The following is a 25,040-nucleotide window of genomic DNA, read 5'->3' as shown; positions in this document are numbered from 1 at the left end:
ATCAACTCCAGCAGATTGGCTAGCTCAGTGAGCCACTGGCCAGCTGAGCTGGGTGAAACTGACATGGTTGAGCATATATGCACCTCAGCTAGCTCAGGTACGAACCGTACTAAAGCCACAGCAGCATGGGTTGCACCGTGGGCCAGCCACTCGAGTATAATCCTGCCGGCAAACACATGAAGGCAGCTAGTTCATGCGGCAATCCATGCTCCTGTGGCTTCAGTGGTCCCCAAACTAGTTAAATTAAAGATAGCTCAGGTATGTCTATATGAGCTGCAGTCACACCCACAGCTGCAGCGTAGACAAGTACTAAATCTCTTTATGTGCAGCAGCTACCATCGTCATGGTAAGTTTCTTTTATTTGTGGCCAACGCTGATATCAGACACTACACTTATGATGGAAAAGAGCAACAGTTCATTATGTTTCCTCTTCTCTTTGCCCCAACTCCCCACTCCCCTCCAATACAACTAAAAAAGCAACCCCAAAAACCCTTTGTAGGAAAGTGCTTGAAACAACATGAATGCAAAGTTCAGTGTGAGACACATAACACCCAGCATTCGAATGCTGACCATTAGCTGCAGCTCAGCCTTGCTTGAATCATGTGTGTTTAATGTCTCAAATGTGAAGGGACAGAGTCAACTTGAAATTGTTTTTTGAAAGCCATTAATGATTTTTAAAAGTGTTTGAAAAGTTTCTGGGAGAGGCCCCTTTAATCAGCATGCACCGACTTTTTTAAAGAACAAAATCTCCTTTTTTTAAAAGGTGTCACAAAACATTACTAATTTATCACAGACAGACTATTTATGCTATGCAGTATCAATCTCAAACGGTGATGTTAGGTGATATAAAACCTCCTCCTGCTCCCACTGATCCCCAGCACCATACAGGGGTCCAAGGAGGGATGAAGGTGGCTCCCCTGGCCTCCACTGCCTCCCAGGCCTCCAATGCTCCTTAGTCCAGAGAAAGAGAAGAACAAGGCCCTTCTTGACCCCAGGTTTCAGTTATTCTATGGCTCTCTGTAGGGGTTCAGTTAGTGAAGGGGGGCTCCCTGGTCCTTGCAAACTGAAGGGGGTTTCCTCAGCCAATTCCGGCCTCCTGTTCTTCCATAACTCCTTGCAGAGGCCCCGAGTAAAGACAGCACCAATCACTATCCTAACCTCAGAAGCAGCAGCAGCTCTTCTGCTGCGGTACTCATAAAACACCTTCCTGCAGAGCCCAGGGAAGAGCACATATGTGAGCTCCCCACAGCAGCAGAGCATGGAAGTGGTGGAACAGACCATCGCAGAAGCAGTGAGACTGCCATACACAAGGTGACATGAAATGCACCATATAAACTAACTGGAAAAAGATTCCCCTTCTGCTGACGTCCGTCATTTATAATTATCTTGGGTGTTACTTGTACCAATAATGGGTAAAATACAGCTCAGACAGAAAAGTGATTGATTCTCAGGTTGACAAAATCACTTTAACTTTTCATCATAAACCCCCTCACCTCTGAGATTTAAAAAAAAAATTGGGACAGGGATAAAAGATGTTGGGTGGAGACTAGCAGGGGAGGCATTAAGGAAGACATTCAAACATGGAAAACTAAGGCAACGGAGGGTGAAACGTAGCAGCGGCAGCAGCACAGAAGGACACAGGTAGAGTGCCAAGAGCAGAAGAGGAGGTGAAGTGAAACTGGAGTGATGGAAAAGGGTGGGGTGATGACCCAAGTGAGGCAACTAAGGGCATGTCTACACTTACCTCCAGAGCGATTGATCCAGCGGGGGTCGATTTATCATGTCTAGTGAAGACGTGATAAATCGAGCACCAAGTGCTCTCCCGTCAACTCCGGTACTCCACTGGAGCGAGAAGCACAGGTGGAGTCAACGGGGGAGTGTCAGCAGTTGACCTACCGCAGTGAAGACACTGCGGTAAGTAGATCTAAGTACGTTGACTTCAGCTACATAATTCATGTAGCTGAAGTTGCGTAATTTAGATCGATACCTCCCCACCCCGCTCAGTGTAGACCAGGCCTAAGGAACAACAGGATCTCTTTTCAGAGTAACAGCCATGTTAGTCTGTATTCACAAAAAGAAAAGGAGTACTTGTGGCACCTTAGAGACTAACCAATTTATTTGAGCATGAGCTTTCGTGAGCTACAGCTCACTTCATCTCTGAAACACTTATTTTACAGTCACTTATTTTCACTGGCTCAATCTTGAAACCAATGAAAGTTTTGCAGTTGACTTCAAAGGGAACAGAATCAGGCTCTCTGTTTGCTACAAAGCCTTTCTTTGTATAGCTACCAATTTTTCGTGTCTGGGTTAAAGGGTTCAAGTAGTTTTTTTTCCCACAGAATATTCATTTATATTAGGCTTAGTTTCCAGAAGCAGTTTAACATGAAGTCATTGGGATCTTCAACTTGCAGTTGGGGAGACACTGTCCTCAAAAAAGGAAGACAATATCAAAAACATGATTTGCAGCAAAATGGTGAAATCAATCAAATTATAATGGTTGTCAGTAAAGAGGGAGGCAACTTAGTTGAACCCATTTCACGAGTGGGCAGAGACCAGGGAAATCTAAGAAATATTCCTGGGGTTCTTAAGAACATAAATAAAAATGAATATAACATCAGGAATATGGAAAAGGAAATATTTTGTAGCCAGTTTGATACTGAGATCTGTGTACCAGGAAAGTGGAAGAAGCTGTTCAAGAAGAATCTTCCTTTGGTGGCTCAGGATTTGTTAAAATGGAACTGTTCAGGATGCTAGAAGTGTAAAACCAATAGATATAACTACTTCCAGAAGAAGCTGGAACAGACAATTGGCACATGGTGATTCAAAACTATACAGCATTCACAGTTACTGCATGATTGATGTTATCTTGCAATAGGCAGTATGCAATAAAATGTAATACTCTTGTTCCTTGGGTTATTTAGTTCAGCACCACAGTCAGAGACAGGATATAGCACTTGATGAACCACTGACCCAGTATGTGGCAATTTTCTATATTCTTCGACAACTTTGTGCTCAATGACTGGTGATTGTTGTAAGTCATTTGACCAGGGTCTAGTCATTTAGTCAAATACCAGAATAGAAGGGTCATTTGATCCAACAATTCATTTGATGAAATGACTGAAACATATCTGCACAAACATGTTCATAGTCTCTAAAGAGTTAAGGAGAGAAAATAAGCCTAGCCCTTTAACCAGAAGATTTTTCAGAGTGGGATTTTCAAAAATACTTTGCATTGGCTGAAGTCTGCTCCCCTTTTATTTTGCTTCTCTGTATTGTATGAAGAAGGGCTGAAAGTTTGTTGTTGTTGCTGTGTTTTTAAAAAAAATCTTTTTCTACTTGCTTTTTTCACCCTTGCAGGTCTCAAATAATGCATATTGGTAGTTCTGACTCCTTACCCGAAGGGTATTGAATCTTTCACAAATACATTCTTTTGCCCGAGTGCTCATTAGGCATCAGAATTCAACAGGCATTAACAAAAAACATCTTTAATGATCTCACTAAAAACCCCTTCTCAAATGCTCAGTTTTTACTATCTTATAATGTCATTATTTCTCCAGTTGCCATAGAGAAGGTAGACAAGCCCATAACTTCCAAAATAAAGAAAAAAAGGGGCGGAGAAGTGGAAGGGATGACAAACACTTTTTGAGGGGGTCAAAAAACCTTATAGGCCTTTTTTATACATCTTAAAGAAGCAATAAAGGGCACCAGCCCATTTTCCCCCATTGCAGATCACCTTTTCTGTTCACAAGTTTTACTTACAATTTCCAAAATATGTAGCTACAAGGCAGTTATATAAAACAATTTTAGAGGGGGAAAAAACATTTGGTGTAATCTCAGTCTATGTCAAAGTGTAGCTATTAAAAGACATAAACATTCATTTTCAGTCACTTTTCTGAGTCATATGGAACAACTAGCTCTCAAATAATTCAGCTGGAAGAAGGACTCCAAAGCCCTGCTCCACTATTCTTCACTCCAATTGAGAATTACTGTACAATTACGACACAGAATGTCATAATACAATAAACAGAACTGAAAAGGGGAAAAGAAAACAATTTTTTCTAGGAGTGAAGTTTGGTGCTTTTGCCTATTAAAGTAACCAAATATGCTTCTCTCAAAAACCAAAGCCAAAAGGCAGCATGCCAAACGCAGTTAACAGATAAATCACTGTTCTTGAAGGTTTTTTTGTTTTTTTGTTTTTTGCCTGACAACAAACTTGCAACAAGCAAACAGAACACCCACTACACATCTTGTCAATCTAGTCACATAAAATAGAAAGGGGAAAGTGCCTACTTTTGAAGATCAATGTACTGTCTGGAAAAAAACATTAAAGTTCTAATCTTTCTGTCAAAGGTCAAAGTTTTCATAACTATGAAGTCTCCAGCTATTGTAAAGCTCTCTATCTATAACTTGTAATTGAAGTTAATTTATCACCAAAGGCCATTGTAAACTAGCTGGGAGTTTGTAAACAAGAATGAATATCAGGTTTCATTTTTGTGTCCCTTTCAAACTGGACGACAGTTTCCTGTTTCAACATCAAAATAGTATTGCTTCTATAAACCTCCTCCGGTCTCCTTGCCAGCAGTTTCCATTTAATTAAACTGACAGCAAAACAGGGCCCTCACTAATGTGATCCAGACCAGTTTTCCTTCAATGTAAATTCTCAGGCATGAAATTACATCTGAAACAGACACAATAATCCTTCTATATCTTAGACACAAGTTTAATCTACACTAAAGTAACGTTTCCTTTGTCTATATTGAAATCTGTTTTAGAATTCAATGATCTTGAAGGTCAGAGAATTATTCAACCTGAATACACTTTACAGTCAATTTAGATTTTTCTTCTTGCCCATAATTTATTCATTCATTGTTGGCTTGTGGGACCAGGGTAGCAGTGCACAATGATCCAGTATGTCAGAATCCAGATTCAGGACCTACTTCAAACTTTCATTGCCCAGAAATGGAATACGCTGATAAAGTTGACTGTTGCTTGGGTAACCTATCCTTCCTAAGACACTGCTTTCAGGAAGTGAAAGCACCTTTGGAACAGACCCTTAGTTCATATAGTTTTAAAGGAAGACCTTGGATCAGATTTCTGCTTGTCTTCTCCAAGAAAATGTTTTTAAATGATCCTATGAAATAATAGCATTTTGTGACAGTCCAGTGACTCTGGTCACTAGTAATGCAATATGCAATCCCCCAGTCTCCGGAAAGGCTAGCACAGGCAAAGGAATGATTGCTTACCCTACAGTAATGGTGGTTCTTTGAGATGATGTCTGCATGGATCTCACTGGAGGTGAGCATGCACTTTGTGCATACGAGTCCAGATTCTTCTGAACAGCAGTGTCCAAAGGAGCTGTGCATGCCTCCTGTGCCTCTTCAGGCTTTCTCCCAGCTCCCTTACAACTTGAAGCTCAGGAGTCTGAACTACAAGGATGGGGGGCAGATCATGGGATCTACACTTGACTGCAACATATGGAATAACCACTGCTACTGTAGGGTAAGTAACCATTCTGTCTTTGAATATTGGTCAGTGTGGATCTCACTCTAGGTGACTGGCAAGCAGCATCCCCTCAGAATGGTGGGAATGAGGAGTATCTGCTGCACTAGTCATACAGTGATTGTAGTACTGTTCTCCAGAACTTGGCATCTGACGTAGAAGCTAAGTCCAAGGCATAGTGTTTTACAAAGGTCAGTGGGTTACTCCACATCCCTGCCAGTCTGACTGACATTGACAAGGTCAAGCCAAAGTTCTGGACATATCTAATGTGCATAATTTCCTTTATCCTAACGCTGCATGATTTGGGAAGACAATACGTAGGTAGGTTGACTGGTTTAAATGAAGTTCTGAGACCACCTTGGGGATGAATTTCAGGTGAGGTCTTAGTACCACCTTGTCTCTATGTACTGTTGAATAGCAGGGCTCAGACATAAGTGTCTGAGGTCACTCACTCTTCTGGTTGAAGTGATAGCTGCGAGGAAGACCTTTTTCAGAGTGAGGTGGTGTAAGGAGAGTTCTGTGAGAGGTTCAAAGGGAGACTCCATGAGTCTTAACAGGAGTAGGTTGAGGTGCCACACAAGAGAAAGTTTTCTGATTCAGGGTCTTCTGGGAAAGTAGGTAATAGCCCTTTGAGGAACTTAGATACTGCCGAGTGAAAAAAGACTCGGCACAACTGTACCAGAGCATGGCAAGGTGAGATTGCTGCAAGGTGGACCTTACTAGAACTGAATGAAAAGCTAGATTGCTTCGAGAGCAACAGAGAGATGAGGATCTTCAGTACTGAGGCCTGAACTGGGTCCAACCATGTTAGGCTGCCTATATTGAAAATCTCTTCAGTTTAGATAAATACATCTGGTTGAGTTTTTCCTGCTCTGTAACAAAATTTCCAGGATCTGCAGGAAGCAATTCTTGTCTGTGATACTCAACCAGGCAATAGCAACACATCAGTGGCAGTGACTTTGGGTCTGGATGGAGTATCAACCATGGTGCTATGAGAACAGGTCTGGGAAGTCTGGAAACTGGATTGGTGGCTGAATGGACCTCTGTAGCAGGTCTGTCAGGCAGAACTACCTCAGCCAGGAGGGAGCTATGAGAATGACTGTGTCTTTGTCTCTTCTGATTTGGAAAACACACTTGGGATCACGGGAATTAGTGGAAAGAGGTACATCGGAGACCTTGGGACCACTGCAGAAGGAAGATATCTGGTAGTGAGCCTGGGCTCATGCCCCCTATAGAACAGATGTTCTGTCCCCTGGTGTTGACACCGGTAGCAAAAAAAACCTATCCCAGAACTCCCCCAATGCAGAAATATTGGCTCTATGAAGGACATCCACAGGGACCACTTGTGAGGGGGCCACAGACTGCCTGCTCAGGAAGTCTGCCAAGTTGTTGGTGACTGCTGGGAGGCGAGGAGGTTATCCTGTGTCAATGGTACCAATACTAGAACTGGTTAGCTTCCAGACAGATGGGAGATGAGTATGCATCTTCTTGCTCTTTCATATAGTTCTGCCTCATGCCCATGTTGTCTATCAGGCTCTGCACTGTGGAGTTCTGAAGAACAGATAGGAAGCCCATTCAGAATAGCTGGTGGCTCTGAGCACTGCGATGTTGATGTGGAGCTTTGGGTCTTCTGGGGACCAGATCCCTAGCATGTGTAGGTGGTCCAGGTGAGCTTCACAATCTTTCCCTGGCACATCTATGATTAAGAGTCCTTCTCTTGGAGGGGCACAAAATGGTACCCTTCCACACACATTTGTGGGCTCCTCTCACCATCCCAGTTCTGCAATGATGTAAGGTGGAACTATGACCTTCTGACACATTTAGTGTTTCGTTGGGGGAACAGACTGACCTGGTCAGCATTGAAGTCATCAGTGTCAGTTCTGCCAGCATCCTCGTTGTCTTCTTTCCACTACCCAAACCCAAGGTATGATATGTGTTTGAGGCAGTGCTGGCCAACACTGATTTTTCTAGCTTTGCTCTGGTAATGACCGTCACTTCTGGGTTCAAAGTTACCCACTTGGGCTGCTCTAGCAGATGTAGTTTGAGCTGAGTCTCCATGGATTTGTGGGACCTCTTGGAAAAGGACTCACACACAGAACATTTGTGGCTCTCCCCTGGGCAGAAGGGACATCAGCTGTGTCTGTCCTTGGTGAAGGTCAGTCCATTGCACGATGGACAGGATTTGAACCCACTTAGGTTTTGGAGTTCACCACGAAGTTGGTGCAAAGTGCCAAACCTTTCTATACAGGGAAAGGGTCAGTGAGTGTTTCCTTTTATTTTCTTTTTTTGGAATGTCCTTCGATGTTTTAGGAGCGTGAAGATAAGATTTCTTCACAAATTTGGTTGAAGAAAACAGACTTTAGAATCTCGTAAGAGAGTAGCAGGTTGGACACTTGCTGGGTTCCATTTCACTGCCATGCAGTAAGAGGAAACTGAGGGAAGGTCGTGGCTGCCCTGCCCCTTATGCTCTCCCATGGGAGCAGGAGCGATCAGAAGGCATGGCCCTGACAGACACTGCTATTCAAAAGAGTTCCACCTCCCACGCACAAGGCACATGCACACCTACAATGGGATCCCTGCTGACACATACTCAACAAAGAAAGAAATGTTGTGATTGCAGCCTAATTTTTTGATAATCACAAAAGGCTCAATCCCACATGAGGCTGAGCCCCTCCTGTGAAGTGCTCTCAATTCCCATTAACTTTGTAGCATCCTGCGCCTCACGTGAGGAATTCGGCACCTTGCAGCATTGGACCCCAGAGTAAGTATTGCTTACAAGTGTGCATGCATAGTTTGTACGCAAGTTATCTCATAAGCAATCTGTGTGACAGACCCACCTCAGAAAAGGAAGAAAACAGAACCACAGAATCAAAAATTTCCTCAAAATGTAACCTGCCTAGTCATGCATTTTGCAAAACCTTGGTATGTGCCAAACCAAAACATCACTATTGCCCATGAACTTTTCAATGCTCTATATGTTCAGAATTATTACATGCCTGATCAGGTATGTGATACCACCTTTGATATGCTCACTCAAAATGTTTACATGGCCAGGCCATGTCAGGCAATGTAATTTCCAAGCACTGTTATTGTAGTACTTATCTCTCTTCAAATAAGATAATTAATTGTATTCTTTTCCTAGAAAATAGAAAGTGAAGTGCTTATTTAAGAAAAACAACCATACACCAAATAGTCTGACAGTCTTGGTGAGAATGGAACATTTCATTTATACAGCAGAAGACGACAGTGATGGCAGGATTAGAAATCATTTCAGACCTCTCAGGCAATCAGGCTACAGTTTCATTGTGCACGCAAATGTGTCTTGTTTTACAGAGAATGCTAAACAAATGTGCTATGGGTAAAAAAATGAAAACCATCTATTATTGATCCACATAGTGTGGTTATAAAATGTAAGGGGGAAGAACATGCAATATGTAACAGCAGTGTAATCTGTCTCTGCTCTTTAAAGAGAAGCTCCTCTTGCATTCTGAAAGGGGAAGCAAAGGAATGGTGCTGTTCATATACATACATGATTTTGATACTTAAGAAGGATATGACTGGCTAGAAATGAGGTAATGATTTATAATATTAATTTATATGTAGATCTGTGGATGATTTATTAGATAAGTGTCATCTCCCAAGAAAGCAAAAGAGCTACAAATGAAATGCCTGCTGTATGGGAGAAAATACCTCCACTGCATTTGTGCAAGTATGTTGGACACCTGGTATCACACATATGTATTCCTGACCACACGTGCTCCATCTCTCTCTGTCTCTCTCACACACACCCTTCTATGGACATATCTGTGACACACAGAAAGTTGGCTTCATTTCCTGCATATTTCATATAAATCTAAATATACATAGCCATTGACAGTATGCTCTATATTTGAAAGCTATCATGCTCACCTCTGCTCTCCTATCATATACTCCTGAGATATTAAATAAGCCTAACCCAATAATTTACAAGTGTGATGGGTTGCCCCCCTTTGGGATGCCACCTGATGTGCTGAGATACCACTGAGCCCACCTGTTCTGCCAGCCTGGGCACCCTTCTTACCTGTCTTGCTGAGCCAGGCTATGAAGCCTCCTCCAGCACACACACACAGGCAGGGCCACATCCAACTGGAGAACAACACAGTCACTGAGATCAGCTCTGGGAAGACTCAGCTTAAGGGACTTGCCCCAGGACTCAGGTGTCCACCTCCCTTGGAATGCAGACCCAAAGGTATATTAGGAAATCTGCCTCTTCCCTCATCTGTTGAGGGAGGTTTGCACAGCCTCTTCCCTCTGCCGCCGCCCCCCCCCCATTATGAATTGCACAAATTGGGTTATATTATAAACAAGAAATAAGTTTATAAATGACAAAAGGTGGCTTTTAAGTGAATATAAGAGATAGACAGAATAAAGCAGATTACTAAGCAAATAAAATGAAAAACTCAAGCTAAGCTCAATATACTTAAGAAACAGGTTACAAAATGTACTTTCTTACCCTAAATGTTATTTTAGGCAGGTTGCAAGGTCTCTGTGGTTTGGAGTCCCAGTTATATTTTTTTTCACACTGGACCCCAGCTCAGTCTGACTCCCCAGTTCCCTTCCCTTCAGGTGTCTTTAGCAGTCTTTCTTCTTGGGTAGACAGGCTATGGAGAGGAGGAGTTGGATTTCATAATATACTTTTGGGTCTGCACTCCAGGGGAGGTGGACACCTGAGTGCTGGGGCAAGTCCCTTAAGCTGAGTCTTCCCAGAGCTGATCTCAGTGTCTGTGTCGTTCTCCAGTTGGGTGTGGCCCTGCTGGTGTGTGTGCTGGAGGAGGCTTCATAGCCTGGCTCAGCAAGACAGGTAGAAAGGGTGCCCAGGCTGGCATAACAGGTGGGCTCAGTAGTATCTCAGCACATCAGGTGGCATCCTAAGGGGGGCAGCCTGTCACAACAAGTACACATTAATTCCATGTTATCTCAAACAGAACCAAATTCTGGACCATTCACATCCATTCTACATGAGTCAGAGAGCCAAATCCTAAAAAAATGGAGTAAAAATTGAGCAACAGAAGTTTTTCTTTACTCCAAGAAAAATACAGTGAAGCAGAGACTGTGGAGTAAGCAATCCTCAGCCCTTCCTCCAAGTGCTTCCTCCAGTCTAGTTTTAAATGTTAAAGAATAACAATAGGGAAGAGGGCACTGACCTCTTGAAAAAATGGAAGGACGGAATAGGTTGGAAATTAAATGATGGTTCATACGATTAAATTAGAATTGTGCTTCCTTTTGTGTTAAAGTGTGTTATAGCAGGGCAGGAGAAAGAATTGCTCTAATTTTCCTTTGTTTCTTGGATTACTCATCCTTTAGTACATACAGGGTCTGATCCTGCTCCCATTATAAAGTTACTGGAAGTTTTGCTACTGAATTCAAAGGGAGCAAACCTAGGCCCAAGGACATAGCTTGGGGGCTCCATATAACTGTATTAAGAATAACTATTTAAAAAAGCACCTCCAAGTTTTATTGAAATGAAAGTTGGTATGTCTCCTTCCTCTGTCACAGGAAACAGTCAAGAGATTTCCTATGGGTAGAAAATTACAAGGATCAGAGTATTTAGCCAACTGTGTGACCCAAATTGGCTGAACATTTCTCTAAAGCCCCAACTCAAGTCAACAAATCCCCTGAAATAATGGGACTTATGCATGAATAAGAGCTATAGGATCTGACCCCTAATGCTTTACAATAGCACAAGGACAATATACACATAAATCAGGAAGAAACATGACAAATGCTTAAAAATTTTAATAGAACATTCCCTTTGGAAGAGAAGCCTTTTCTTAGCCAAACCACTGAGTGATTTTACTTTAGTGACTCACACAAATGGATTCTGGATTACAGTTTTAAAACTGGATATTTTCTCCTCTACTTTAGGTTCACCTCACAATGTTTTAATGAAAAAAATATAGCAATAAGAATAGGAGTCTGGGTTTACATTCACCAACAGCCTTTAAATAGGGATATTCTAAATCTGTAAAGCTTAGCAATTCTAAGTAGTTGGACATTCAAAATATATAATTCTGAACGTACAACTCCCCCTCAAGAGAGGCTGGACAAGGCTCATAAAACTATAAAAAGATACATTGTCCCTTAGAACTGAGAACAGCTAATCATTAGCCACCCGTTTATAGTGTCTACCTGTTTAGTACATTATTTTAACATTTTTCTTCAGATGCACTAGCCATTATTTCTCCCATATGGATAATGAAACATATCCTCTGCCCACTGGCAAAATTATTTTAGAGCCAAAGACATTTGTTGGTAGAAAAAAGCCAAAGCTTGTAGTCCATTATTGTTGGGCATCTGGAATTGCACACATTTTTTTTAAAGAATTTCCTTCTAGTTTGATACATGTGACATTAAAATATGTACCCAAAAGCTACACAAGAGGAATAAATTAAAGAAAGAATTTCCAAAATATCATTTGCATTATATTATAGTATGCTTGGAAAAAAAAATTAGGGGGGGAGAGGTACTGGTGTTTTGAAATCCTCTACATTCTTTTGCCTTTTAATATGGATAGTAAACAAGGTGTATGACGGTCTGGTAATTTTTCTAGTAAAAAAATATTCAAGAGCTACAGTGAAGCTATTTAAAAAATAGCTATTCCACACGTAAGGCCAGATACCAGTATAAATATGAAAGTACATTCACGCTGGCAGATTATTTTTAGTTTTTGCTCTGAACTACCAAAATTATTTGGTTGATGCTTGATACTATCCCAACTACATCGTTATGGAACAGGAACACAGGTTCAATGGGACTTTTGCACCACTTTTTTTAATTCTATGAAAAGTGCAGCTTGCTGCATATAGGAAGTTAAGTGTCACTAATGGAGTAAGGAAATTCAAAATACAGACCTGATTCTGCATTGACCAGAGTTGTGGGAAATCACCACCTCAAAAGAGGCATTTAGCACTTTACGGGATCAGCCCCTGTATTTGCATAAAAATTGGATGGCAATGGTCATTGTTTGGTACTTCCAAAAGGCTTATCTGGGGTCATTTTGGTAGCATTTTTTCCCCCAACATGCACTTCTGGATATCTGTTATGTGGAATGTCCAGATCCGTAACTAGGAGCTTATAAAGCTGATGTGCAGAAGCTTGGAGAGCAGGGTGGTGGGAAAACATTTTAGATTCTTTGGGGTTTAAACAGATCTTTATAGAACACAAGAATTTAATTGTGGAAAGCTTTTACTAGACAATAATGGATATGAAAGAAAACAGGAGGCCATGGTTATAAGATAATGTCATGGAAAATACCTACTGTAATTCTGCACACATGCTTACATGGGTTTCAAACAGGAGCTCACCTACAACTTGTTTGAAATATCAAGTTACAGTCATCAGTAATCAATGAAAAACAAAGAGCCAATGATCTCATGACCTCGCAATAGCACCAACATTTTCCATTGTGTTTGCTCCGTTAAACAGGGAAAACATAGCATATAATGCCTAATTTGGAGCCATCCAAATAGAGCTTTATTTAATTGATGAAATCAGACAACTAGCCATCTCCATTAAGTATCCTGACCTCTCTGGAGGTCAGTGGCAATGGGCCTCCTTCCATTATTTATGTATGTGTGGCTATTCAGTAACATTTTCCTTCCTCTGCCCTGTTTAAAGCAGTTGTTATAGACAATAGGCCCAGCACACATATTAAGGGACTGATCCAGCTAAGGATCAAGCCTTAAATGAGTACAACAGGAAAAAACATGAAGAAAGAGCGTGCATGTGTGTGGGAGGACTAAGCACAACCCCCTTCCCATCGTAACTATTGCACACACAACTGAAGACAGAATGGAGATAAAGCCTGAGTGTTGGCCAAGCTTGGGGTCAACCTGGTATGCAAGGGAACGAGAGAGATGCCATGAATCAATATGCCAGTAGGGGTGAGCAGAAGGAATGCCTGTTTGAGCAAGGAGCTGGGACTGCGTCATCAGGTGGCACTAAAGAATGTGGAGAAGAGTGAGGTCTTGCGGTGCCAATGGATCTGGTACAGGCACTGATTTGTGCTGCCATATAACTTCTGAATTGTGAAAACTTTTGCAGTCAGTGGTTTGCATATACTCTGAAATCTGCCTTAAGCCCCCACACAAGGGACCAGCAAAAACTGGTTGCTCAACAAAGGTGGCCTTCTAGTGAAGGTGGAGCACAAATTGAACTCAGTACATTTGGGGATATAGAGGTTTCCTTAGATAGTATGTTGTTTAATAAAGATATTAAGGATGCCAGTATAGGATTCACTGTACCTACTGTTGTTATTATTTCAATCAGGATTGGGGCCTCCTAGTGGGTGCTATACAAACATATAAGATGACAAGAATCCTACAAATCAGCTTGAGGTGGAAATTGTACATACTTTGGAAGGGACGTCATACAGCTGTAAATAATTTGGGATGGATTTTTACCCGCACATCAGGAGCAATCAATTGCATTAAAAATACTACAGTCACATGATTACTTGTTATCATTACGGTACAAAAAATACCTAGCTCAGCCCCAGTTCAGCAAGGTATTTCAGAACGTACCTAAACTATATATATGTCAATCCTCACTGAGCCTACTCACGTGCTTAAAGCTAGGCATGCACTTAAGTATCTTGCTGACTTAGGCCCCCAATATCTCTAATTTTCCATTTATCAATTACTAGTTTTTATCATGTACAAATCTGACAGCTAAACTGTGAAGCCTCCCTTTTGCCAGAATTGCTGGCTATTCTTACATTCCCTGGTATTTAAAACCCACGTATAAAATGCATCACTCTCTACTTTAGATAAAACTTGGACCAGAACATTTGGGTTTTGATTGTTTTGTTTTGCAATAACAAACAGTGAAAAAGTGGGTCGAGTGCTAAGGAAAGCAGCAGCCACACTTTCACATTCTACCTATTTCCCTTTACCAGAAGAATAGGACATGAGGGAGCTCAAAGGAGAACTGGAGGTCACATTTTCTATTTTAATTATATTTTGGATTTGTTATAACATCCTTGTGTTATAAAACACACATGGATCTATTCTACTCTAGACACACATGTATAACGTCCCTTGGCACAAATGGAATTCATGAGCGTGTGTTGAGAGAACTGCTCCCCTAAAACTGTAGGACTGTGAACAAGGTTATAAGTATATCCCAAGGTTCTGGTAACTTTTAGAAACCACTCTAACCACTTTCTCTTGGTTTACTGTGATATCAGCAAACCACCCTCTCTGTATGTGTAGCCTTGTAATTCACAATTATTCTGGGCCCATCAATGTTTCTGGCATCTGAGCATAGAACTGATGTTATTAGTTCATGTATTATGGTACTGTCCATGAATCCTAAACATATTCCAACACAGCTTCCTGGAGTTCATTCATCAAATATTTTATGCTACTGTTCTTTTAATGATTCATTTATCCTTAGTAATATTTGTATTCTGGAGTGTGGCATCTCTAACTGACAGCACAATGCTCTGCTGAATTATCCTTTTCTTTCACAGCATAACAAAATAGAGCACAGTCAAACTGAAGATGGCCTTTAGTTCATTGTCAGAATAATACTGCTTACCAAGCATATCCAGACTCATTTCTCAAACCACATGCAATGCTCTGACTACAAACGTGATCATAAAGTCATTAACCAGCATCTTAAAATGACGGTGTGATATACATATTTAAATGTTTAGGGAAGCCAAATGTATGCTTTTATAAAAACATATTCCGCTTCAGCTTATATCAATTATGCAACATTGCACAGATGTGAGAATTCACCTTTATTTTTCATGAGCTACTAAAATACACTCCTTTAAAATAATATATATTATCTATCACTAACAGAAGCTTTTTTATGGTATTAAGTATTTGTCACAAAATAAGAGTCAGCTAGACAGAGATACAGGCTGAACATTCACAATATTGAGGATTTATTTTTATTAGCAAATTATCATTAGCAATAAAATTAAGGAAGAACTCATTTTACATGGTACAGCTTTCATTAAAGGAAGTAAATAAAGGTTATGCAACAATGAAACCAGCCAGTAAATTAGAATCCATGGCATTTTATATATTTTTAAACACACACACAATTCAGATTTACCATCTACTAGGTTAAACAAAACTATCAATTACTTCCACCTCCTGCAAACATCATCAAGCAAGTGATGACAAGTATAATCCAAATTAACTTAAAGAGATTATGAACTCACAATACTAATAAAGGAAGTCTTAAGACTTCATTTAACAGTGCTAAATGCTCAGAGTCCACTGTGCTCTTGAGGGGTGTGTGTATATAATTCCCATTAACATTAATAAGAGCTATGCACACACTAAGGCAGATCTCTGCTCCTCAAATCCAAGGGGGAAGCAGGTTTGCCAGCTGGCTACCACATAATCTATCACTGAGGAGTTGCTATCGGCAGAGTGAGGTGTCCCCCACGCATTTCTGCCCAAAGGCTAACACCAGTTAGCTAGTTCCTACACCAGTTGGACAAGTCAGAGGTCATGGGAAATGATTCAATTGTCACATGCTTATCCAACCACAGAAAGATTCTCAGTTCTTTTTCTGCTTTTCTCACCTGCCAGTCACTCACCTTTTCCTGCCTGCCTAAGTGAAGATGTGCTTAGCAAAGATGATGCTGAGCCCTTACGCACTACTACCTCTCTGTCCCGGCGTTTGCTGCCAACATTCACACATGTATGACGGGTGTCACGATCAGTGGCTTGTGTACCTCAGATTTTTGTCCCTCTCTCTCTCTCTCTCTCTCTCTCTCTCTCTCTCTCTCTCTCTCTCGGAGCAGACTGGCCCATAAAGGGGAGGCAGGGAGGAGAAACTAAAGAAAAAGCAAGTACTGGCAAGTGACCTCCTCAGGCATCACATGAACAAGGGAGGTTTATGTTGCCAAATATCCATGAAATAAGATTATGCCGTCTACAAGAGATTGAAGACTGAACTCACTTTACACAAGGAGCTTGGTTGATCCTTTCCTGAAATAGGAAATGGTGGTGCCCAGAGGAGGCAGGAGAAGAGAGGGGTCTTTTGACTGGTTGTTCAAGTTCCTATATGGCGCACCAGTTTTTCAGGAGGAGTGATAGTATCTTGCGTGGAGGCTATGGTGAGCACGTTGGGTTTAACTTTGAAGACCTAATTAGATCACCTTGCCAAGGGCTATCAATCTGATACTGCTTATGTTTTCCACATTCAATGCGTCTCGATCACACGCTGCGGCACGGCACCAGTGACAGACCCCCTCAGTACTTAATCTGTGATGAGCCACAGGTTAGAAGAAAAGCAAGGAAATGATTTCAATCCAAACTGTATTTTAGGAAACAATTAACAGTCTTCAGCAGCAGAGCAGACAGAGGATAGACACAGACATTTTGGGAAAAATGAAGATGATAGGCCACCCTCGCAGAATTGTACATATGTAAGCAAAAGACATTTAAAACCAATCTACTTTTCCTCACCAAAGGGCAGTGAAGTTCTCTGGGCACAGGAGTAATTCACTTATAGTTCTTGATTCTGAAGCACAACATGGAGGTGAGGTTCTGAATAAGTTATGTCTGGCTCTACTCCTTACCCCCACAAAAGGAATTACACGATCTGGTCGCAAAGTCATCATAGCGCACATAAGAGCTTCAGCATCTTAACAAGGTAGCATAGGTCACAATCTGGACCAGTGCATGATCTGCACTGAGACAGTTTCATAAGTTGATTAACAGAGGTTTGGAGTCAAAGATGTCAGCAAGACTCCAAATTCTGGACTCTGGTAGAGCAGAATTACTACAGAGGAAAACAGCCAGGCGGAAAGAAAAAGATGTTAGCAGGGCCCAATCAACAACAATGCTACTTTTGTAGGTCTTCATTTTAGGGACATTAGCAGTCAGCCATGTTTATCTATGTGACTGGAATTGATACAATGCAGGAAAAGGTCCCCTGGATCCATAAGGGCCAGCAGTTCTAAATGACAGCTAGAGAATCACAGAACCACAAGACTGGAAGGGACCTTGAGAGGTCATCTAGTCCAGTCCCCTGCACTCATGGCAGGACTAAATATTATCTAGACCATCCCTGACAGGTGTTTGTCTAACCTGCTCTTAAAAATCTCCAGTGATGGAGATTCCACAACCTCCCTAGGCAATTTATTCCAGTGCTTAACCACCCTGACAGGAAGTTTTTCCTAATGTCCAACCTAAACCTCCCTTGCTGCAATTTAAGCCCACTGCTTCTTGTCCTATCCTCAGAGGTTAAGAAGAACATTTTTTCTCCCTCCTCCTTGTGTACCTTTTATGTACTTGACAGCTGTTATCATGTCCCCTCTCAGTCTTCTCTTCTCCAGACTAAACAAACCCAATTTTTTCAATCTTCCCTCATAGATCATGTTTTCTAGACCTTTAATCATTTTTGTTGCTCTTCTCTGGACTTTCTCCAATTTGTCCACATCTTTCCTGAAAATGTGGTGCCCAGAACTGGAAACAATACTCCAGAATTAGAGGAGAGAATGCTGATCACATCCCTGAATAGTACTAAGCAGAGGAAAGAAAGAGACACAAAACAATAGAAGACCCAGTTTCTTCTTTGAGGGATCCAGAAACAATATGGGCAGTGGTGACAGCTGTGGTACTGGGCCCTGAGACAGAGAGTCTGAGTGAGGCACTGTGATGCTCTAGTTGTTATGCATAGCCATTTGGACCCATCAGACACAGAGCGAAGCAAATCTCTTGCAAGCTCCTTAAGCACAGCGTGATCACTGAACATCAGAAACTGGCTAGCTGGAAAGAAAGCACCCTAAAAACCCAAGAGAAACTTACGCATTAAAATAGGTAAGATTCAAACCATACCAGTGCTGCATCAGAAGGCAGAACACAAGTTTTCAGTTACTGGAACAAAATCTCCTGGTTAGCAAGATTTAAATGTAAAATTCAGCAAAGACCATATGGGAAAAAAAATCCTGAATAGCAAACATATTCAGGCCCAGGGAAGATCAATCTTGGTGCTAAGAAATAAACAAAAACCAGACTAAGCTTGTCTAACACTTTTAAAGGGACATGGTCACATAATAGCTGGCACCTTCTTACTGTTTTATTGTAGTACTTTCTTAAGAGTTTGAGAATTCTTATAATGATTTGGGACTAATCCTGCTCCTATTGAAGTCAATGGGAAAACTCCTGGCAAATGGAGCAAACTGGCATTGTTTCAGGTTTACACTAGTGCAACTTGGCCCCACTGACTTCACTGGGACCAGAATTTGTCTTTTTGTCCTTTCCCACTTAGCAACATTGATTTTCCCTAATGTTTGGAATGGAACTGAAATGAAAATGGCTGTACTCTATACTAACAAAGTGCCCTGTCATACTGATATGTAACTGAAAATGCTGACACAATGGTAACTGATATCAGTACATTCTGAGAATAATGTTAGTTTACTGTTGCTGTAGGAATCATCACAGGAAAAACACACATCGTTCCTGTAGGGTCTACAAAAAACGTAGTTATTTGGGGTTTGGTTAAATTTCTTGGTGAAGAAATGGCAATTAAATTATAAACCAAGCTAGTTAGTATCCAGAGGATTTTATTCCCCAGTTTATAACAACGTTAAACTAGGTCAAAATGTGAGATTAGATCCAGTCAATGCCTCTTTAATAAGGTAAGTTGTGTCGTGTTAAAACTCTCTTCTCAATAACCTGTGACCACAAATAGAAAAGAGGCTCCAGACAAAACAATGACAACAGAAAGGCTTCCATAGCCAGGCCACAGCATCACCATAAACTTCAAATGTAACAAAATGTGTCGTCCCAGGAGAAAAGAAGAAATTAACAGCACTTAAATCACACAAACGCTCCTTGGGCAACCAAGTTACCCAAGGAATTGAAAGATCAGGTGGTCAAACATAACCTCCAGAAAACCCCATCATGTCCTCAGACTGTTGCTGAAGAAAGTTCAGAGGGGAAAACCAGTGGCTGAGCAGACTGGGGAAAGGGAAAATGAGGGGGAGAAAAGGACCACTAATGGAGAGCTAGGTGCAGACACTACTAGTGTCTGAGAAAGGCAGTAGTCACAGAGCTAGGAAGATATGCCAACCCCAAGAACAGCACTGCCGCTCGGCATTTAAGGGGCACCAGGGATTCTAAATAAATCAACAAGTCTACAGATCCTGGTTAATCTTAATTTAAGAGTACAAAAATGCATTTAAAAAAATTGGTCCAGTGCACACAGAAAAGATATAAGAACCCAGGAGGTTGCAAGGTCAAATCCATGTACAGGTCTTAAATGCTGTGTGAACGCAGCAGCCATTGGCTTCAGTGGGAATTTCCTCAGTATCTTGCAGGATTGGGCCCTAGCTGTGTGACTTTGGTCAAGTTAACGGTCCATTTTGTGCCTTTAGCATCCCAATTCTAAAAAAGGAGTAAAAGACTAAACATTAGAAATTGTACATCAATTGAGCTACCCTAGATATGACCAAAAAAAGGCCTAACCTTCAAAGTAGCTCCATATAACAATCACTAGAGTCCTGTACACCAGCCTGCATCTATTGTTATTTATAATGCAGTGGTGCTCAAAATGTGTTAGAAGCTGTATGAACGCATATCCGGAGACAGTCCTCTTCCCAAAGAGCCATCTTTCTTTTCTCAAACTCCTCAGAGCACCACAGACAAGCGAGGGTAATCACCCTTATCCACTGAAGAGAAGCTGAATTGATAAGACCGGCTAAAACAGTGTAATAAAAGAGCACCTTGATCCCCAAGAGAGGACAAAATAAGGAGTGCTAGGACAGAGGTGGCAGCGAGTATCAAAGGGAAAATGAAGTGATGTGGATGGGATGCTCACACAAGGTTAACCAAGATCAAGATGGTGATCGATAAGAACGAGAAAGACAGGAAGCCATGGGGAAGACAGAAAAAAAAATAACTATACTGAATGGGAGACATTTAGCTGATCAGAAAATTAGCACGTTGAGTTAAGCCAGAAGATTCAGAAGTCAAAAGAATGTGATAAAGGACGAACAAGAGAACTGATGTCAGTTCTAAAATCATCAAGAACTGTAAAGTCCAGATGTCCCGATAACCAAAATCATAATATTCACTGAGAGAAACCATAGCTGTTCTCCAGTTATTGGTAAGTGCAAGCATACACACCGGGCCATCGTCCTGCTCTCACCAGGACACAGAGGCCAGGTGGTGCTGGGCACTGCAACAGTGCTCCATGCCGCCCTGGTGCTACGCAGATTCTGAGAAGTCTGCATCCTCACCAGGGTAGCTGCTCCATTCTTCCTTCCAAACCCATTGTGATGTGCTGAGGAGCAGCAAGGACATTGCAGAGCCACACATGTGGCAGTAAGGGAGCTCACATGGAACCATGGCCACTCTTTGGCCCATGCAAATTAAAAGATGAGACAGGAAAAGGCAAGGCGAGTGATTCGCCACCATGCTACTCCAGCTTTATGCCTGTGTAACTCCATGGTAATCAGACCCAAAGTGTTCACAAGAAAAGATTTTCAGAGAATTGACAGAAAAGCAGACAGCCAGGGAAAAAGGGAAAAATCTGACTTGCCCCATGTCCTGCATCAACAAAGGGAAGGGCTGCTGAAAGCTGAGCCTAACTTAAAGTAGCACTCAATGCTCCTAGATTATTCAAGGAACAGTAAGGATAGTAATATCTTCCACATAAATATATATTAACCTCAGGAATGTATTATCTACAGGCAGTGAAGGTTCGTTATCTAAACTCAATTCATTTTCCGTATCACTATTTTGGAGTTCAAAGCTAAAGAGCCAAAATAATGGGCACTGGTTGCAGTAGAAACAGAACCTGTATGACTCTTCCAAACGACATCACCGGATGCAGACTTCAAGGAGCTCACAGTACGACAACCTGAGCTGCAATTTTTGGCATAATAAAAGGCCAAACACCGTGCATGCAACCCTAATAACAGGTATGGGCCCAGATCCCACAGCTTTTGTCCTGAAACGCTCAAGAGAACCAATCTATCTATCCTAACTGATCTATTAGCCCAAGAAGGACAAGAGTAAAAAAAAAGCTATCCCTGAGTCAGGAGTCAAACCGTCCCACTCCCACCCCCCAAAAATCTAAAAACCCTGCACGCTCCAATCAGCAACAGCAGACGAGGTGGGAAAGCAGGTCATTTCTCAACTAACCACAGGCAGTGCCACAGTACAGTAGAACCCCAACCAACGGTGCCCCCGAGCACTAAATTCAGTCATTTCCCCGTCAGTCTCGTTTCTCAATTTCAGCTCTGACTCCTTTATCTTTTATTTCTTTTTCCAAAGACACACTTAGAGATGAACCCATTCATAACTGCCTATCCACAGACAGTTTGTGGCAGCATAATTGACAATGAGTCTGCTGCAAAAATGAAAATGCTGTTTTAATAACCTGAGCCTAAAATACGTTCTGTTGTATGCCTCAAAGGGTTTCAATAAAAAGTCAACCTGTAGAGACATATTTTCTTGGCTTAAACAACAATCCAAAGCATATAAATGTAGTCCAACTATAATGACATATTTATAGGCCAATAAAGCTTACATTGCAGCTTTCATACTTCACTTAAAGGAACTCTGTAAGAAGCAGTGTTATATAAAATAATTTGAATTTTTTTTAACTATAGCCCAAGGAATACAAATTTGTAACTTACCCATGTTTAACTGATAGTGTTTACACTGCTTAATTGCGAAAAAAAAATTTAAAATGAAATGACTCCTCATCTGGCTATTTCCAATTGATTTACCAAATATGGGTATTGAAGTCTATTTATTACAAATAACCCCAAGCTCCTAAATAATTCTAAAGACAAAAATAAATAACTAGAAGCCCTGGTAGTGAATGATTTTGTCAGGCCAATTCTTCTGGAAAAATAGGTTCTCATGTTTATTATGAATAATATTTACGCAACTATTCTATTTTTATATACTGCATTGTTGTTATTCCTTATTTGTACCAACATTTGAAATAAACAGTTAGAAAAATATAAATAGACTTAAGACATTAACTACTCACATGACATATTTGTAGAGAGAGAGAGAGAGAGAATGTATAAAATACACACCCTGAAAGGCAGGGATAGAATTTTTGGAATCATGTTTCAGGCTGAAAACTTAACCTCAGAAATATGAGATTTTTATATATTTAATGCACTTCCTAAGGAAAAGACCTACATAATTTAATAGGGATGAAAACAATAAGTTTCTATAGAAATGTAATCTATTTCTACAGAAATTACCTTTAAAACCTATTGAATTTAATGGAAAATGATATGGGGTTTTTTGAGCCATCGTTTAGAATTCCTTAGCAGGGATATAATTTTCTGTTTAATTTTAGAGGAAGGTCAAATATATCCGATAGGAAAGTAATCATTTTTATTCAACTACATAGGATTTTTTCATAAAGGAAATGTGCATTTCCACAAGGAAAATGTTTTCAGGCAATCATATTGTTTATCTAGGTCTTGTCAACAAAAGAATCAGAAATTTACTAGCCTACAACCAGCATTAAACATCAGTATTGCTAGCAGAGTTCACGAATCGTTTTCCTGACTACTTCAGGCAGGGATCTGTTTGTAAGAACTAGACTACAGACTACCTCCCCTAAAGGCCAGTCTAACACTATAAAACTGACCATCAATTTGCTGTATGTCATCTACAGAACAGAGAAGAAAAACCTTGCCCAAGAGACCATGCTTGGAACCCTACTAGCCATAATTACAGCTAGCAAATTTCTAACCACAGCGTGCACTGTTTCGTTGGCATGATGCGGAGTGTTGGAAGAGTTCTCCGGGTGTGTACTTTACACTCACTAAAGGTGCCATTTTGACAAGAGAGAAGTTTCAGCACAGGCAGGTCAACCGCTCAAGCTTCCCTACTCTAACTGGACTCATTCGTATTACAAATTTTATTGTGTTGACCAAGAAAACTATAGTTCCTCCCCATTATTTACTGAACAGGAAAACTACAGTAGAACCTCAGAGTTATGACACTAGAGTTACGAACTGACTGGTCAACCACACACCTCATTTAGAACTGGAAGTAGGCAATCAGGCCGCAGTAGAGACCCTTCCCCGCCCCCCCAAAAAAGAAAGAAAAAAGCAAATACAGTACAGTACTGTGTTAAACAAACTACTAAAAAATAAAGGGAAAGTTCTTTTTTTTTTTGGTCAAGCTAAGGAAACTGTTTCTGTACTTGTTTCATTTAAATTAAGAGGTTAAAAGCAGAATTTTTCTTTTGCCTAGTAAAGTTTCAAAACTGTATTAAGCCAATGTTCAGTTGTAAACTTTAGAAAGAACACCCAGGATGTTTTGTTCAGAGTTACAAACAACCTTCATTCCCGAGGTGTTCATAAATCAGAGGTTCTACTGTACATTTATTTAATCCCTTTAATATTAATATTACATTTAAATAAACCAAGCAGCAAGAGAGTTCTTGTCTATCTTTCAGCAGTTGCACCCATTCTCAAAAGCAACATGCCCAATGGCTAAATGTCTTCTTGTGCCTGTGGGGGGTTTCAAACCAATGATAACCAGTCACAGAGAGAAACTTTAAAAAAAAATTGGAGTCAACTTTTTTTCTGTATAGGCACTGACAAAGCAGCCTGATTCATGACCAAAAAGAAAGCCACATACAATGCTGTCAGTGTTGGGTTTTCACAATTACTTTGTTATAGTTCAGATACCATATGCATTTTTAGTGTAACCCCTCTTTTCAAAGGCTTAACATGCAGCTATGAACTGTGTGTGCTACGTTTGAAGATAATTTTCTTTGGCTCTTGAGTCAATAATACTGGTTTTATAAACTTACCACAAAGGATTTGTTTGTTTGTTTGTCAAAAACAAAACAAGAGAATGTTAAAACTCAAGAGCTCTGTCTGAGAAGCATTCAGATTCTTTTGATACACCAAACAGATGCAAGGAAATGTACATCTAGTTACAAAAAAGAAGAAACCTCTAACAAAAGTTTTGCAAGTGTTTTACTGTAGATATTGATTTAAAATATCAACTTTCAACCATAATGAAACATCATCCTGACTAGCTGATGAAGTTTATAAAGTAAGACTGACAAATTCACCTCACCATTTGCTTAGATGGGAAATGAGAGACTCAGCACTGTTGTAAGGGAAGTTCTATAAGGCAAAACCTCAGCTAGTGTAGGTAGACATGGCTCCATTGTAGTCCATGGAGTTATGCTGCTTACACAGCTGAGAACTTGGCCCACTATCTTCAATTCATGTAGAAGAGAAAAAAATTCTGCACATGGACTTGGCAGAGTATCAGCCTTAACTTTTGATTTCTTACCTTTCATCCATTTATATGCTAAGCTAGAAGCTATCTAAGCTTAGCTTTCTAAAAGAAAAAAAAAATGTACTACAGGAAATAAATTTCACTGAAGCACACGTTGAAATATATTTACCTGTCAGCCAATGTGCATGTCAATCTCCCAATAAAGCTAATGGCAATTAGGCATATTTACCAACAGAAGACCAGCTGCCTCAGACGTCATCCTACGGCCCTTGCATAAGAATGTGT

At 40.7% G+C, this 25,040-nt stretch overlaps 1 protein-coding gene across 1 annotated transcript in view; it reads right to left on the bottom strand.

The window, feature by feature from the left end:
• The window catches only part of ARID5B (AT-rich interaction domain 5B), a 147,383-nt gene that overhangs the window by 102,012 nt on the left and 20,331 nt on the right, over positions 1-25,040 (bottom strand). The window lies entirely within an intron of this gene.

This window comes from Lepidochelys kempii, chromosome 7 (assembly GCF_965140285.1).
Source record: "Lepidochelys kempii isolate rLepKem1 chromosome 7, rLepKem1.hap1, whole genome shotgun sequence".
NCBI lineage: Eukaryota > Metazoa > Chordata > Testudines > Cheloniidae > Lepidochelys > Lepidochelys kempii.
The sequence above is the reverse complement of the archived record's forward strand: the minus strand, read 5'-3'. Positions and strand labels throughout refer to the sequence as shown.